Genomic DNA, 15,416 nt, shown 5'->3' with positions numbered 1-15,416 from the left:
GTTTCAGCCTTATCTACTGACTGATCTGAAATGATGGGTGTGACGCTGAAGACACAAAACAAGAGAGAGCCCCAAGTCCTGGCACCTGCTGGTTCTTTTTATTTAGTTTACAACACAAAGAATGCACTGTGTATTTCCAACAGCAGTCAGGGAAGCTGATATGTTTTTCCATTCATGGTTTATCACACAAGCATCAGCATGGAAACCAGACCAATCAACCTACTCGTGTTTATTTTTTCTCACAGATGGGACAGGCCGCCCCTCCCATTCAGACAGGCTGGACCAATCACAACCAGTTATCTGAAACAGGGCGGGTTTTAACACTGCATTTGGATTAACTAAAATGGTTTATGGGTTGATGACAGGATTAAATGAACTGGAAAGTATTGTCTCTAAAAGATGATTGATTATTGATTGATTGATTATCAAAGGCTTCATTGAAAACAAATGCACACGACCAGGAGGAGGGTTAGCAAAACAGCGGAGAAGTGACCGGACTTCCAGATGGCCCTAAATGATGCAATTTATAAATCGATAACAGTCGTATTTTGATCAACATTACATCTGAAATTAATTATTTCACGCCTAAGCCGTGTAATAAGCGGGGTAATGTATAGTTAGTCTGTTGTTATGGAGAAATAAAGACTGAGACATCCTTCATCGTTGCCCATACAGTCTATGATCGTAGCTGTGCCTAGGTAGGTCCTCAAGATGGCGCTCACAACAAAAACGTCACGTGACTGAAACCCATGAATAGCATCCACAAGTATTAGTTGACAACACTGATCATCTGGTTCGAGATCCATTTGTCAGTGTGAATTGGTTGGATGATGTCATTTTGATTAAGTGATGGAAAAAATAACAGGTGTAATAATATCAATGGTCTATTCAAAGGCACACCAGGGTAGAGTAACGCAATGCAATGCAATGCAATGAAATGTCTGAATCCCAACTAGAAACATATAGCAGTTTCATGCAGCATGACGCAACCAAAACTGTTCAAGCTACAGTATACATTCTGTACAGCCTTAGTTGCATTTTAGATGTATTCATGGTGTGTCTTCACTAATAATCCTGTCATGATAAGGGAATATTTCCAGGCAATTTGTATTCAGAAAAAGTACAACCTATTTAACTTTCTTTCCAACTTCATGTTTCAAAATAAACACTCTGAAATGGTTTCCTCACTCGCAGCATAAATGAACTGCATCCCAGTCTGGCTGGCTGTCAAACTCCACATTACTCTGCTCATAGGTCCTATCCCTCTGCTTTGCTTAGTTAAGAAATAATATGAGTGTGATGATATGAATGCGACTATTCTGAGAAAGTGGTGAGGTATTGACAGAAAACGAGAGTGATCCTAATCTAATTTCCTGCCTGTGCACGCTCAGGTCAACATCTTAATAATACCTTTGGTTCTGAAAATTAGTTTAAACCACGGACTTAACTCTCGCTCTACTCTTTTACACGCATGAGGTGGGGGGGCCTGAGGAGGGAGGTTATGGGGGTAGCAGGAGGAGAGAAAAGCGAGGACGAACACCTGCTTGCAATTTTACCGAAGAGAGGAAAAAAAAAATCTTCATCTGGGCTTGGATGGCTGGCTGGCATAGAAACACGGCATCGTTTTTCAGATCAATCCGATATTAAACCTACATAAACGGCAACTTCTCTGCAGAGTGGGCCAAGTGTTGACATTTTTGACACATAGCCAGAGGCCCTTGTAGGTAGGGGAACACTTAAGCAAAGAAATGTGATAAATGTATTTTACAACTTTCACACTATTAGAAATTCGGCCTACCCATATGCACATTCCAGACAAAGCACAGTGTCATAAAATATCAAAAGAGGACAAGCTGTGTGTGCCACTGTTCTGCTGTTACAAGTGTATGATCGGGTTTAAAAAGGGGTGGGGCTGGCTTGTTTTCTGTCGATGGGTCTCCACAACAAAAGACTTGTTTAATCATCCCGGTGGGACACTAAATTCAGTCAAGTTTAAGATTTTAAGATTAAGACTGACTCTGTTAATCATGCCTAACCCTTGTTTTTTGCAAATATCCTCACTCAATGTTCTGCAACACGTCAAATCTTTAAAAGACTATTCTCTTTTACATAATACCGTGACTGGATTAATAGACAACATATTATCAGAGTTCATTGGGTATTTAACCACTTAAAACATGAAGGAATTCATTAATCCCTACATTCAATTACCAGCTTTCCCTTGAAAAATCCAGTTTTGCTTTTAATTAACTTAATGAACTTGTCCTGTTCGCTGGAACATTTTTCCAGCTAATACACCCCTGTGCATTTCAGTCAGAAAGTATTCAGACCCTTTCACTCCTGTCAGAGACAGGAGAAACCTAGGACAGCAGATTCTAAACATCATGTATGGTTTCCATGCTAAGAATTGAGTTCAGTCTTGGTTTCATCAGATCAGAGATCCCTGTTTCTCACAGTCTGAAAGCCCTTTATGTGTTTTTTTTGTATTTTTCTTTTTTCAATCTCTTGGCTTTCATGTGTCTTTCACTGAAAAGAGACTTCCGTCTGGCCACTCAGCCATAAAGCCCAGCTCGGTGGAGTGCTGCAGTGATACATGCATCTGTTTACTTGAACACTCTGAGTTTGCTGTGGATTTGAAGATTTGAAACATCCCAAACCACAGTGATGGGGAGTGGACCTCTTGAGTCTGAACTGTCTCTGTCTCAGGTTGTATTCTGACTTTCTGTCCTCGTCAAGAGAGACACTATCAAAGGACATCTGTCTGGTCGTGTTCCTCCCTCTGTGCCTTTGTCTCTGTATTTCTCACTCCTTTTGTCTCTATTTCTCCACATCTAGTGGGGAATATCAGTACTGACTCTCCCAGGCAAGAGAGAAATACATTTCAGATAATATGAGAGGAGGACCAAGGCAGGGAACTTAAACTGAAGACAATTTTGACATTTCCTGTTTACATACAAATATGAATGTGAATTTCAATGAAAACATTACATTAAAAAAAACATATATTTGACCTTGATAGATTTTAGCGATTGTCAGGTAAGCATCACTAGAAAACATGGATGAGTTTGAACATAACGACGTAAGCATTGCACACAATGACGCCGACATCCTAACGTGTTTATTCAAGTGTTATGACCCAACAGGCCTGCTCTTTCAAACCTTTGAACACACATGCACGCACACACACACACAGCTGTCAAACACCAATACGCACGCACAGATCTCATCTTCACCTGCAGCAGATCCTCCACCATCCACGTGGTGAACTTTGTGCAAAGCTTTCACGGTGACTGCACTTAGTGTACATTTCTCCGGAGCTGGACCACGACCTGCAGCAGGGCTGCTGTCTGCCACAGCTCTACAGTTTAGCCCATCTTTAACTGATAAGAAGAATCTTCCAGAACAATGCGTCCAATTGTGTACGTAAGGGTCTGAGGGGTGAGTGAGCAGTCGTGCAGATATGCACACATCCAGTCTTAAGGAACTATGAAAACAAACTTTTTTTTTTGTTTATTTACGCATTCCTTTTTGACCGAGTTATTTGACAGTCTATGTGTCACTACAGTACAACCTCCGGGAGAAGTGGAGTAGAGTAATTCAGACACAGGTTCACTGTGATGTTTAGGTCAGTGAGTATAGAGCAGTGTGAGTTTTAAGAAGCGATGTTTTGATGCCAGTGGATGAAAGATGTGTCACATCATGAAAGCCGTTTGACGGGCATCTAAAAAACATTGTGGTTACAGGATACCACATGCTATAAGAGCCGTCTCTTACCAGTGACGTGCAACATCACGACACATCTGGATATCTCATTTTCTTTAACAACAGGTACATACACATTAGGCCTTATTAGTACATAATTCAGCACCCTGGACAGCGAAATTGTAATTACACAGCAGAAGATAAAAATCAAAAAGCCAACTTAAAACATTCAAGCAATTATTTGATTAATGTGACAAATAACCATTGTGATTACAAGACTTGTTTGATTTTCTGGTGCTGCAAACTAACAGTTCATTTAGCGGCTGTTAAGTCTGATTGCAATAATTGCAAAGTCTACCATGCTCACATAAGCAATGCCTTCAGGTAACTACTCTGACATTGAAAAACAAAAACGTATCAAAAAGGAAAATCTATAAACTGTAAGGCTGTGGCTTTACTGTATAAGGTGCTATATTAAAAAAGCTATTGCAGGTGATTTATATACTGAGGTAAAAAAGCACAGAAATGTTTGAGCTCACTATCACGATTGTTGGGATTAGTTTAATTAGAATGAATCCATACACTCTTGCCTGTCAGCGGGCTTGCATAAATGACGGATTTGCGCGATTTTTTATCTCAAATCTATTGTGTTGCACAACGTGGAGTTTCTGCTACAATCGCGTTTCCGACATGAGTTGCACACGGGTCTCCACACATCTCACCACAGACAGAGATCTCTGACGCCGTTATCAGTCAGACCACTTAAACACTCGGGCTGGGAACACTGGGTCTACTCATAATTCTCTGTAAATCTCCGCGAGATAAAGTTCTGCTAACTTCCCTTTGTGTGACGACAGACACCAGTATATGAGCGGAGATGAAAGGATAGTCTTTCAACGCTGAACGGAAACAAACAGGCTGAAGAGCCCGAGCGTTCCCCTTCAACCCCCCTCCCCTCTCGCCTCTCGCTCCACTTCTCCCTCTTCTCCTCTCCTACGTGCTCTCTTTCCATCAGTCATAGGGGAGTCCTCCAAATCATCAGTCAAGCATGCACAGGGTCGATGCAAAGATGTTAACTGTTACTCGGAGGGCGCTCGGGGCTTTGTTTCAATCATCTTAAGTTACCTGGCTGTACAATAGTTCCTAAATCGTCTGAGCCCATCTCTTTTTGATCACGGTGGTTTTTTAGAAAAATCAATGACATTTATTTTTATGGAAAAACTGAAGAGCTGTACTGTATTTATACAAAATGATTAAATAAAGTTATTTTGGCCTATAAAAGATAAACGAGATTTAATCTGGATCTTTATAAGTACATGTAAACAAAGAAAACCACTATAAACTAGCCACTATGTACCATCTGAGCACACTGAGGGAACAGGGAATTGAGTGGACATCCAATGCACGCACACACACACCCACACACCCACACACCTATGTAAAATAAAACTTGGTGGGCATGTAATAATGATTTTTTGTGCCGGTAATACCAGTACTACACGGCAGGATCAAGATAACAACGTCCCAAAACATTTCTGGGACTTTCCTGGTACGTGATTGTAGCACATGGATGCAGATAATATCGTAATTTTCCAGAAATTCTGGCTGCCAACAGTAGCCGACACAGGACACATAGCCAATTACACATTCTCCCATTCTTACTCACCACATTACTCATCAGGGGGAAGAAACAATGTCAAATTGATTTCATGAATGCACCAACCTCTTCTCATCACCTGCAGGATGAACAGAGGTTCAAAATATTCAAAAAAGTCTTCTCCTGTTTGATAGATTGCACATGGCAGGGAAAAGTGCTCTGTTTGTGTTGCTGTTGACCTGATGTTTGCTGTTGCTATGTAACGAGAGGACCGCACCATTATATTCAGTTCATTCATTACTGAGACAAATGCACTGAATCTGAGACTTAATTGGAACGGCATTTTATTCGGCTGTAAATTTCTCCAAGCTCACAGCTGCAACAGTAAAAGAGCAGGAAGAAAAGTCAGCAACTAGGATAATGTAATTGAATGCAACCAAAGACTTAATAAACTTAACGCACCACAACATATGACATATTACATATTATTTTCAAGACAACATATCAATAGCATCCAACTGTTAGTTGTTTGGAGTGTGTGTCACAGTAATTAGAAAGTTGAGAAAAATCCAATGTACTACTACATTGCTGGGCCCAGATAAAACACACACACAATAAAGTTTCAACTACTGCAGCTTGTCTAGGAGAAAGAGAGAGAGAGAGTTTACTGAAAAACTAATGATCGTGCCTTGACCTTATGTTATGTCAATGTCATCTTATTGATACAGTATAACTACAGCCTATTTGGGTTTCTAATACAGAGCTTCATCTTTCTCTAATACAGATTTTTTCATATTGTGGTCATTCTTATTTTCTTGAATATTGGTAACATTTGTCTGCATAAATTCAATCAAAAGTCTTATTGAAAAGAAAACAATTGCAAACTCCTTACTAACTGCCCATAATCAAGTTTATTAACTTGGTTTAGGAAATGATGACCTCACACGGTTTATTCAAAGGAGTATTTGAATAAACTTTGATCCCTGCCTTGTAACTGTCTGAAAACCATTACACTTTGGGGGAGTACTTCAAAAGCTACAACAGTTTCCTCTATTTTGGCGTTTCTGGTTCTCCGTTCCCTCCGAGCAAAAACACTGATTGTTTCCATTTGAATGAATTGATCTCACTGCTCAGTTCTGCTGGTTTAAAAGCCTGTGACACAAGGTCAACACAAGATTTCTACAGTTTGAAGTTAAGAAGTCAGTGGAAGGAAGCTGTTAAAACAAACCCTCTTCTCCCATCAGTTACTCCTCCTGTCAACCTCTCATTGTTCCCCATGACCTCAGACGTTCGAACAACTTCCACACTGACTTCATTCAGTGACTCAGACGGTCTCGAGCCCTCCTGTCATGAGGACCCCATGTACGTATGATAGAAAGGAGGCAAGAGATGAAAGCGAGATGAGATGCATCACTCCAGAGAGTCTCTCTTTGCTCTGAAATGCACTCTGCTCATCAATGTGACTTCAAACAGTCACAGTCCAGAGGAAGACACGCGGGAAAACAAAGCACCACTCGCCGGCTTTGATCCCTTCACTCTCTCCAGCTCATCCAACAACAGCCTGAAAAATGTTGCTTTTAGCAGACATCATTTTTCAAACTTTTTCTTGAGCATTAACTTTCCATACATTTACTGTCAGAACTACTGTCAAACAGTGGAGGTATAACTTTTGTGCAACTTTCAGTGAACTAATTAGATTTTCATTTCTCACAAAGACAAAACTTTTAACATTCACTCTTTTTTACCAAGAGGTCCGCCCAAGTCATAACCTTTGTCTTTTCCCCAGGGAAGATAGCATTAAGAGCAGAGAGGTTTTTAGCAAAAACCCAGTATGAATGAATAGAGATGTTTGATTTTATTCCTGAGCAATTATTCTATTGGTACTGCTTTTAATTACAGAGGAGAAAAACAATTCAGACATAATTACTGTCTCTGAGACAAAGCTCCCTCCAGACAAGAGCATTTAAACTGTCTATTTGTTCACCAAAGTCTATTTAATGTCTTTGTGAATCTTACCATTCCCTGGCCGCTCTGCTTATCTGTGCTCATATTTTCCGCTGTCCCGCTTCAATTTCAATAATCACTAAAGCAAACCCACAGCACTGGAAAACAAACCAAGGAACAGTTTTAGGTTGCACCCAAACACAGGGTTCAGATGAGCATTTCCTGTGTTATCTCCTTCAGTTTGATTGTCACTTCTCTACAAGGCGAGGATCAGCCAGCATGGAGGATCACTCCTGGTGCTGCTCTGAGTGTCAATGTGGAAGTGATTCAGGAAGTAGGAAGATATGGTGGTTGGAGTTGATGGTTTTTATGTCTGCCAACAGTAACCCAAATCAACCTCAACAACCTCAAACCCAAACTAAAGCTGAATATCAAAAAGAAAAATGTTTTACTGAAAAATTAAATAGGAAATAAATTAAGTACTGTATATTCAACCTTTAATCCTTTTCTTCTCATCGCTTGCCTCGCTTGTGCAACTAATTTCAAATACATGCATAGATCTGACTGATGATAAGAGGAAGAAGAGGCATTTACTTCGATTTATTATTTTACCTGGAGGTGCAAAGTTTGTCATACAATTTAACGAAGTGGTTTCCCAACCTTTTTTGGCTCGTGACCCCATTTTGACATCAAAAATTTCTGGCGACCCACTCAGCAAATTTTATATGCTGTATTTAATTAGAACTCGATTTATATTTGAGAAGGTCAATACAGTTGTTTATGATTGTGTGTGGTGTTTTTAATCATAATTAAAAAGAATATTTTTATCAGTATTTTTTCTTTTTTTTATCAATTACTAGACATTCCAGGTGACCCCATTTGAATTCCAGGCGTCCAGGCGAACCTTTGGGTCCCGACCCAAAGGTTGAAAAACACTGATTTAACTGCTACCACTCTAAACTTATGGAAAAGTTTTGAATTCAGTCTGAAACGAGTTACACCACAGAAGGCAGAGTTGACTAGAAACAAACTCATCAAGCTTAAATAGGCTCCCGGTTCTCTACTGTCAATATAATAAATAAACCAATCAACACTTGTTGGCTTCCTTTACATCTGAGCATTACCCTCACCTCACAGCATCTCTTATGCAGTGCATATGATGTGCTAGATAATTCCTGCAACATGCAGAATAAATCAAAATTATTCTTTGTTCCACTATTGAATCCAAAAAATAGAATTAATAAAATTAATAAAAAACAGTCTTAGCCGACACTAAGATCTAAGGTCCTGAACCACTGATTTCCCAAGCTCTGCAAGGGGCCCATACTGCTGATTCCTTGCATGCCTTCTCTCCAGGACACCTCCTTTTCACATCACACAAGCTACCACACAACGACTCTCTCCCTCTTTCTCGCCCGCTAATTTAATGTTGTGTTGTTTTTTCTTGCCTTCCAAGAGCCGGTCCTAAATGGCTGACGTTGATGAATGCATGTAAAAGATACGCTGCAGGTAGGATACGGTTACAAGTTAGCTGAGAGGGAGGGAGCAAGGGATGAACAGGGGAGGAATAGTTTATAGATAGGCCTGGGGGAGTGGTGGGAGTGTGCGGAGGGTCAGGATGTTTGTCTTCCAATGAGCCGTGACTCTGAGAGAAAGAAGAGGGGAGAGTGGGATGAGAGAGGAGAGGAGGGTGAGAAGAGATGAAGGGAGCGAGGTTAACACTGCCACAGCATCTTCACTGACAAGGTGAATGGATGGAGGGGAAAAGGTATCTAGAGTTTTCATGACTGGAATAATCCTGGCGATGCAAGAACACTAAAAAGCTTGTTGTTTAGTCCTAATTCAATTATCTTTTTTTTTTTTTTTTGGGGTCAACCCAGAACGATGTTTCCTGAATCATCCATGTGTGTGTGTAGTGAGTGATAGGAATCAACAGAGAGGCAGATACACCGACAGATAAATGAGCAGCAGGGGAGAAAGTGCATCCCTATATTAGAGTGTGTGCGCCGTTGCTTGAAGGGAGATTGTGGAGTTTGTTTATTTGTTTTCCGGATGGCCCATAAAATGTGTGTGTGTGTGTGTCTGCCAATGTGTGTGTGTTCTCTTAGGGCATGTACAGGGCAAAGGGAGTGTGTCCCTGTAGGTGTGTAAACAAAGCATGGTGTGCAGAAACACACACACACACACTGCCCCGTGCTGAGGTGTTTATAAGTCCTGAGAGTGGAGATTCCCTTTGCACCCCGAGGGCAGTCTCACTCCAAACCAATTAATCTTGTAAGCACTCACACAAACCTTTCCCTTTACAAACACACATACAAAGAACACACAGACTGACTTTAAAAAGGCATTGATCATGTACACGAATTTATCTAAATCTGGTGACATGTGACCAGCGTCCTAAATTAGCGAGGGCCAGGGGCCATTTGGCCACCAATTTATATTGGGGAGATTTCTTGGCCTTCTACACATCCTTTTACAGAGGTTCAAGTAAAAGACACAAGGAACTGGACCAAATGGCAGACATTCTTGAACAAACAGTCATGACACCTACAAGACTCGATAGGGTTCGAAGCCAATGTCCCTGCTGAAAATAGAGTTAACTGGTTAACTTATGTTCAGGAGCAGGGCCACGCCTCAACCACACCTCTAATCACTAGTCAAGCCCACAAATACCTGGTCAACCCCTTCTTCCTCCCTTTGCCTCAGATTTCTCGACCCACCCTGCCTTCTTCCCCGTATCAAGGCACCTTCTAATCCTATCATTCCCTCCTTTTCCCACATTCCTCTCTATTTAACCAGCACGTCCTACAGTCTGGGGGTCTGAAACCAGCTCGGACAGATCCACGCCGAGACGGAAACTCCTTCCCTCTCCTTTACCACTCTGTATTCATTCATTCATCCTCAACACTTTCATTCCATCCATTAAAACGGTTTAATGGCACATTGTTGTGGCGTGGTCCTTGCCCGTAAATTGCCCATTTGAGTGACATTGAAAGCGACCAACGCAAGGACATACAGAAATGCGATGCTGCAAAATTGAGAGGCTGGCTTAGTAAAATTCACAGTCACAATTTCCTTCTACATACAGTATGGGATTGTACACTGATGTTTTGGCTGAGCTGTCACACCTCTAACTTACTTTCCTGAAAGATGACATCTCTCTCCCAACGGCTGTGGAGGCAGTCAGTTTCACAGGGCAAGTTTTGAAAGACATGATGAAGCATAATGGACAGAAACCAACAGCCATAAAGATGGCATGTGAGAAAGGTAACTACAGGGGCATTGAGCTCACAGGGCAATACACTGAGGCTAAACACAAATTGAAAATGTCCAGAGAGAAGCTCATCAAATATTTAGTTGCCTACCTGAATGAAAGGTTTCAGTCAAAATTAAAATCACACACAGTTCTTCAAGCAATGTTAAAGTTTGACACAAAGCTATGGCCTGAATCCAATGATGATTTAGCTGCATATGGCAATGAAGAAGTACTGTAGCACTGCTACTGGAACACTTCAAGGAGGTTCTCATTTCCAACGGATGTGATACAGAGTGTGTAATGTCTGAATGGGCACATCTAAAGAAAGCCATTAAAAGAAACTAGGGCTTCACATGGGGAGACCTGTGGCCTCAGATCTCCCAAATATGGTCTGCACAGCCACTATAGAGGCCGTTGCCAATTGGACTGAACCAAGCCTCTGGCACATCTTGGGGGGTTTGGGGGTTTAGGTTAGAATTATTATTTCTTTAGAGTATTGGTTTGATTCATTGTTGTTTGGTTAGTAGTTAAGATAAGTCATTTGACAGTTCTATTTGTTTTGTGTGTAATGTAATTTGTAGTCCTTAGTGTTTGTGTTACCTCTGTTTGGACTGGTCTGATCAGCCAGTGTATACATATGTGTCCCTTTGTGTTCAGTTGCTCAGGTCTGTTTTGTCTTTCATTAGTGTTACTCTGTTCAGTTAATTTACTAAATTGTTTCATATAGTTTTGCTAAATTGACCTCTTTCCTATTTTTGACCTTTGTTATATCTTTGTTGAGATATATTCTTTTGCAATTACTTTTTTTTTTCCAGAATTTCTGCCCCTCACAAACTAGTTAAGTTTAAACATCCTGTTGTGGAAATGTGCCTTTATGTTTATGATATAGAGGACTAAGCACACGAGTTCTGTTTAAATGTCCTGTTGTGAAAAAACAGACACCTCATGATGAAACGCTGATGTTTTCATGTTGTCGGGCTGTCAAGGGCTAAATTTAAAAAAGCCTAAATAGTTTGCTTCCAGCTGTCTCCTGCTTTCTGTTATAGCTACTACTTCCACACATCTCTTTGAAAAAGTAATGGCATGCTTTACATTTATTTGGGTTGGTAGATGGCAAAGTAGTGATGGCTTTGCGCATTTAAATCTATACAAAAATAATTTGAAGATCTAAGTTTGTTTGTTTTTTCGATGGCCCCCAAACATTTTGAAAATGCATCCACTTTTATTGGACTGTGGGGGCCAAATTAGCCTCAAAATATTTTCTTAATTTCATACCTGCATGTGACATGGAAACAGCATTCACATCATTTGAAAATCACCGACACATTTTCCAATTAAAGGAATGAGGAAATCAATCACTCTGAGTGTATATGTGAAAACATGTAATGGAAATAATAGTAGGATAAATATCTGCATTGTGGAATCGTAGTATTTATCAGTTTTGAAGCTTGACTAAAAGTCAGGATATCATAGCATCCATTTAATGTTGACTATCCATTTTCTGTGATGTGCAGGTTTCTCTTCTTTCTAAAATTCTGTAAGTGTTCTTTTAAAGCTTTCCTTATAAAAGATTTCAGTGTGAATGATTCAATTCCATGCACATCCCACAATCCTAATCTTGACCTCCACCTTCACCTTAGACTGTGTATCACAATCCCTGCCACTTCGCCACTGTAGGAGTTTGCTTGGTGACAATCTCCATTACAAGGATGAAATAAACTGTGCAGCTCCTCAGGCCTCACATCTCAATCCCATCAAACTTTTTCAGGTTCATCACGACAGTGCTCATGTAAATCTGTATCCAGATTCCAGTCTGTACAGTACACCTCTGTCTCCTCAGGGGTTACGTTTCATAATACAATGCCAACTGTGGGTTATCCTTAATAGTCCTGTGGTGAGTTTTGAGCTGTGCCAACCTGTAAGATCAACCAGAGTTCACTGACTGCATCTGTGTGCAGTGTCTGCCACAGGTAAAGTAGCATATTAAAAAGCAACTGCACACGTCCTGTCTTTACCATGATCAAAATTATTACTAGCCTATAACTACTGAATCAATATAAAATATCATCATGAATCCTAGCATGTTGCCCAACTACATTCAATTGGCAAACTTTGTGTGGCAAAAACAAAAAAGTTGTTGAACTCAACCAGTGGGCGCCAATGCATAACAAGCTACATGCCGAGATCTAATACAACAAAGAAACAAGAATTTCGAAATGAGCACAAGAGTCTCTTCTTAAAAATTACAATGTGTGGATTCAGCCTTTTTTAATTATAAGACAACAAAAAAATGAAAGGAGAAAAACAAATTGTTAGAGAGAAATTCATAAGAATTTGAAAAAAAAAATACATATTCATTCCTGTGAGTGAGATTAGTGTCTTCATTTGGCTGTGGGGTCTTTAAGTATATGCTGTAAAATTAGAAAAAATCTAACTTGTTAATTGATTGGCTGACACGTACCATTTAAAGTGTCTGTGTGTATGTGTCATCAATATACCTGTTCACAACCTGTGCATTTGTTTACTCAGTTGCTGATGAAAACACTAGAGGGATGTGTTGCTGCATTACAGCTTCAGACATATTTACTGCTGTGTGGGTATTCCTCGTGCGTGTGTGCGGTTCTCATGTGCTTGCTTGTATAGCCGTAAGGCCTTTGTATTCATTCAGTCAAATTTTATGGTTTGATATTCCTGTTTGGAGTCGTTCTGATTCAGCTGTAACTGGCGCAACAGATGATACACGCAGATACAGAGGGAATGAGATTCTGAGAAAAGTAAAGCTTAACCTAAACCTGCCAGTCTCCAACAAGCTGCTCAGCTTTATGTCGGGTTCAACGAGGCCATGTTTTTCTGTTCTCATGCAACACCTCTCCACACACCCATAAATCTCCACTACTTAACTACAAGCAATGAAAAAAAAAACATTTCTGATTAAATAGCTGGAAGACAACTCCTTATACAGCAGAGCGAGAGAGGATCTGTCTCTACGGCCGGTTGCTCCTCAGATTTTTATCCAGTGGGATCGGGCTTCTCTGCGGGATCTGGTTTGCACTTGTGAATCTCTCAGATATGTCTATTCTGTAGTAAGTCAACTCAAGTCAGTTGCTGTGTGACTTGCGCTGTTGTCATCACACACTTTGGCACACAGGGCTGTTGTGGGTGTTTGATTTATTCACAAACACATGCCGTTTCATCTCTCCTCCGCCCGCTCTATCTCTCCTTGCATTCCTCTTCTCTTTCTCAGCTCTCTTTTTTGTGCGTCTCCCTCACTTTCTCTCTCCCTCCACTTGTGTCTTTGATTAAACTGTTAAGCTGTGGCTGTGACATTCAAAATGATTCACAATTTGTGCAGTAATGTAAACAGCATGGATATTAACTCAGGGAAACTACTTTTATGACATATAAATATCCCTGATGGTTTAAATTCCTACAGCCCAGCGTGCAAGTATTTCACAACTGAAATAACATATTGAATACAGTATTTTGAGAATATTCCATGTTGTTTTTCCATCTCTGGTGTCGAATAGTGGCTCATCATGTACTGTAAAAAATTGTACACATATTGTTTAAAAGCTGTTGTGAAGCCACAGTGACGGCAGAGGACCACAGATACCATAAATTCTTGCTGGTGGAGAGCACAGATGGATAAAATGGGTTTTTTTATCGCTCAGAACCAAACGTACACACAACACGACAGCGGCAGGAAATTGAGTCTTAGTCTCGTCTTGTAAAAAATGATTATAGCCTAATAACTTTGATTTAACACCTTATAACAAACACATGAATCAACTGATTCCGTCTCAGCTGCTGGCAGCCACTTGTTCGGCAATTTGTTTTTGTTGAATGACGGATTGTTTTGCCACAAAATGTGATGGACTGCTTTTTGGTAAAAATGAAAAGCGTTGAGATGGTGTCAGGCAAAACGGAGAAGACAGTAGGAAAGAAGCACAGTGAGTGAGTCATGCGACAGAGTGGTTCTGTTTGGATTAAACTGCAGTGACTGTCGTTCCCCTGAGACCGACGAAGCAGTTGTTAACCATGACTACTGCATTGCAAAAGAGTAGTGTCAATCATCTATCATCGCCAATTACTAGTCCATCCTGTGATTTTTTGTTTTGTTTTGTGAGAATAAGCCTGTGAATATTCTCATTTGTCCAGGTCTTAGTTATCTCAAGGAAATTGAAAACGAATGCAACTGGACTTGGTTATTTGTCTAGGAAGACGTTTCACCTCTCATCCAAGAGGCTTCATCAGTTCATGTTCGCATCTGACCAGACTAGGACTGGTCCAACTGTCTGGTGTGGAGACCCAGGTATTTAACCTCTTGTGGGGGCATTCACAAGGCCGATGATGCCACTGGAAACCCTTTGTGCTCCATGTGCCAACGACAGTCGTTAGAGTGACAGTCGTTGGTGGAAAGTTGGTTTCGACTTCGTTAGTGCCCTATTGTGTTACAAGGACAAGTCGTTGGAGTCACAAGAATACAGAATACAGTTGATGCATGTATGTGAACCATTGGAGATGTGAGTTTTAGAGTGTGAGTGCGATTGTGACTTCTTATTTGTTTCAGGAGGTAATTTGCCAGCTGATGATGATTTGAAAATTCCAGTAAGTTACATTGAAACACCAATGAGTCATCTATTATTAAGATTGGTTGGTGTGTGTGTGTGTGTGTGTCTACCTCACCACATTTCCTCGACTCAGTTACATTTCCCAAGGTAAACAGGAGTGTGTGTGTGTTTAGGCAGATGAGGGGGCTATAACACACATACAGCACAGCACACAATGTACTAAATGTAAGTTAAGTAGTATTTCCTGGTTCGAACCATCAGACTCAGGAATATCCACTGCCAGACAGATCATCCAAGTACAACAAACCTGCCCATATCACTTGCATCCAACCACGGTCCCTCAGTG

The sequence above is a fragment of the Trachurus trachurus genome (assembly GCF_905171665.1).
Source record: "Trachurus trachurus genome assembly, chromosome: 16".
NCBI lineage: Eukaryota > Metazoa > Chordata > Actinopteri > Carangiformes > Carangidae > Trachurus > Trachurus trachurus.
Note: the sequence above shows the minus strand (reverse complement) of the source record.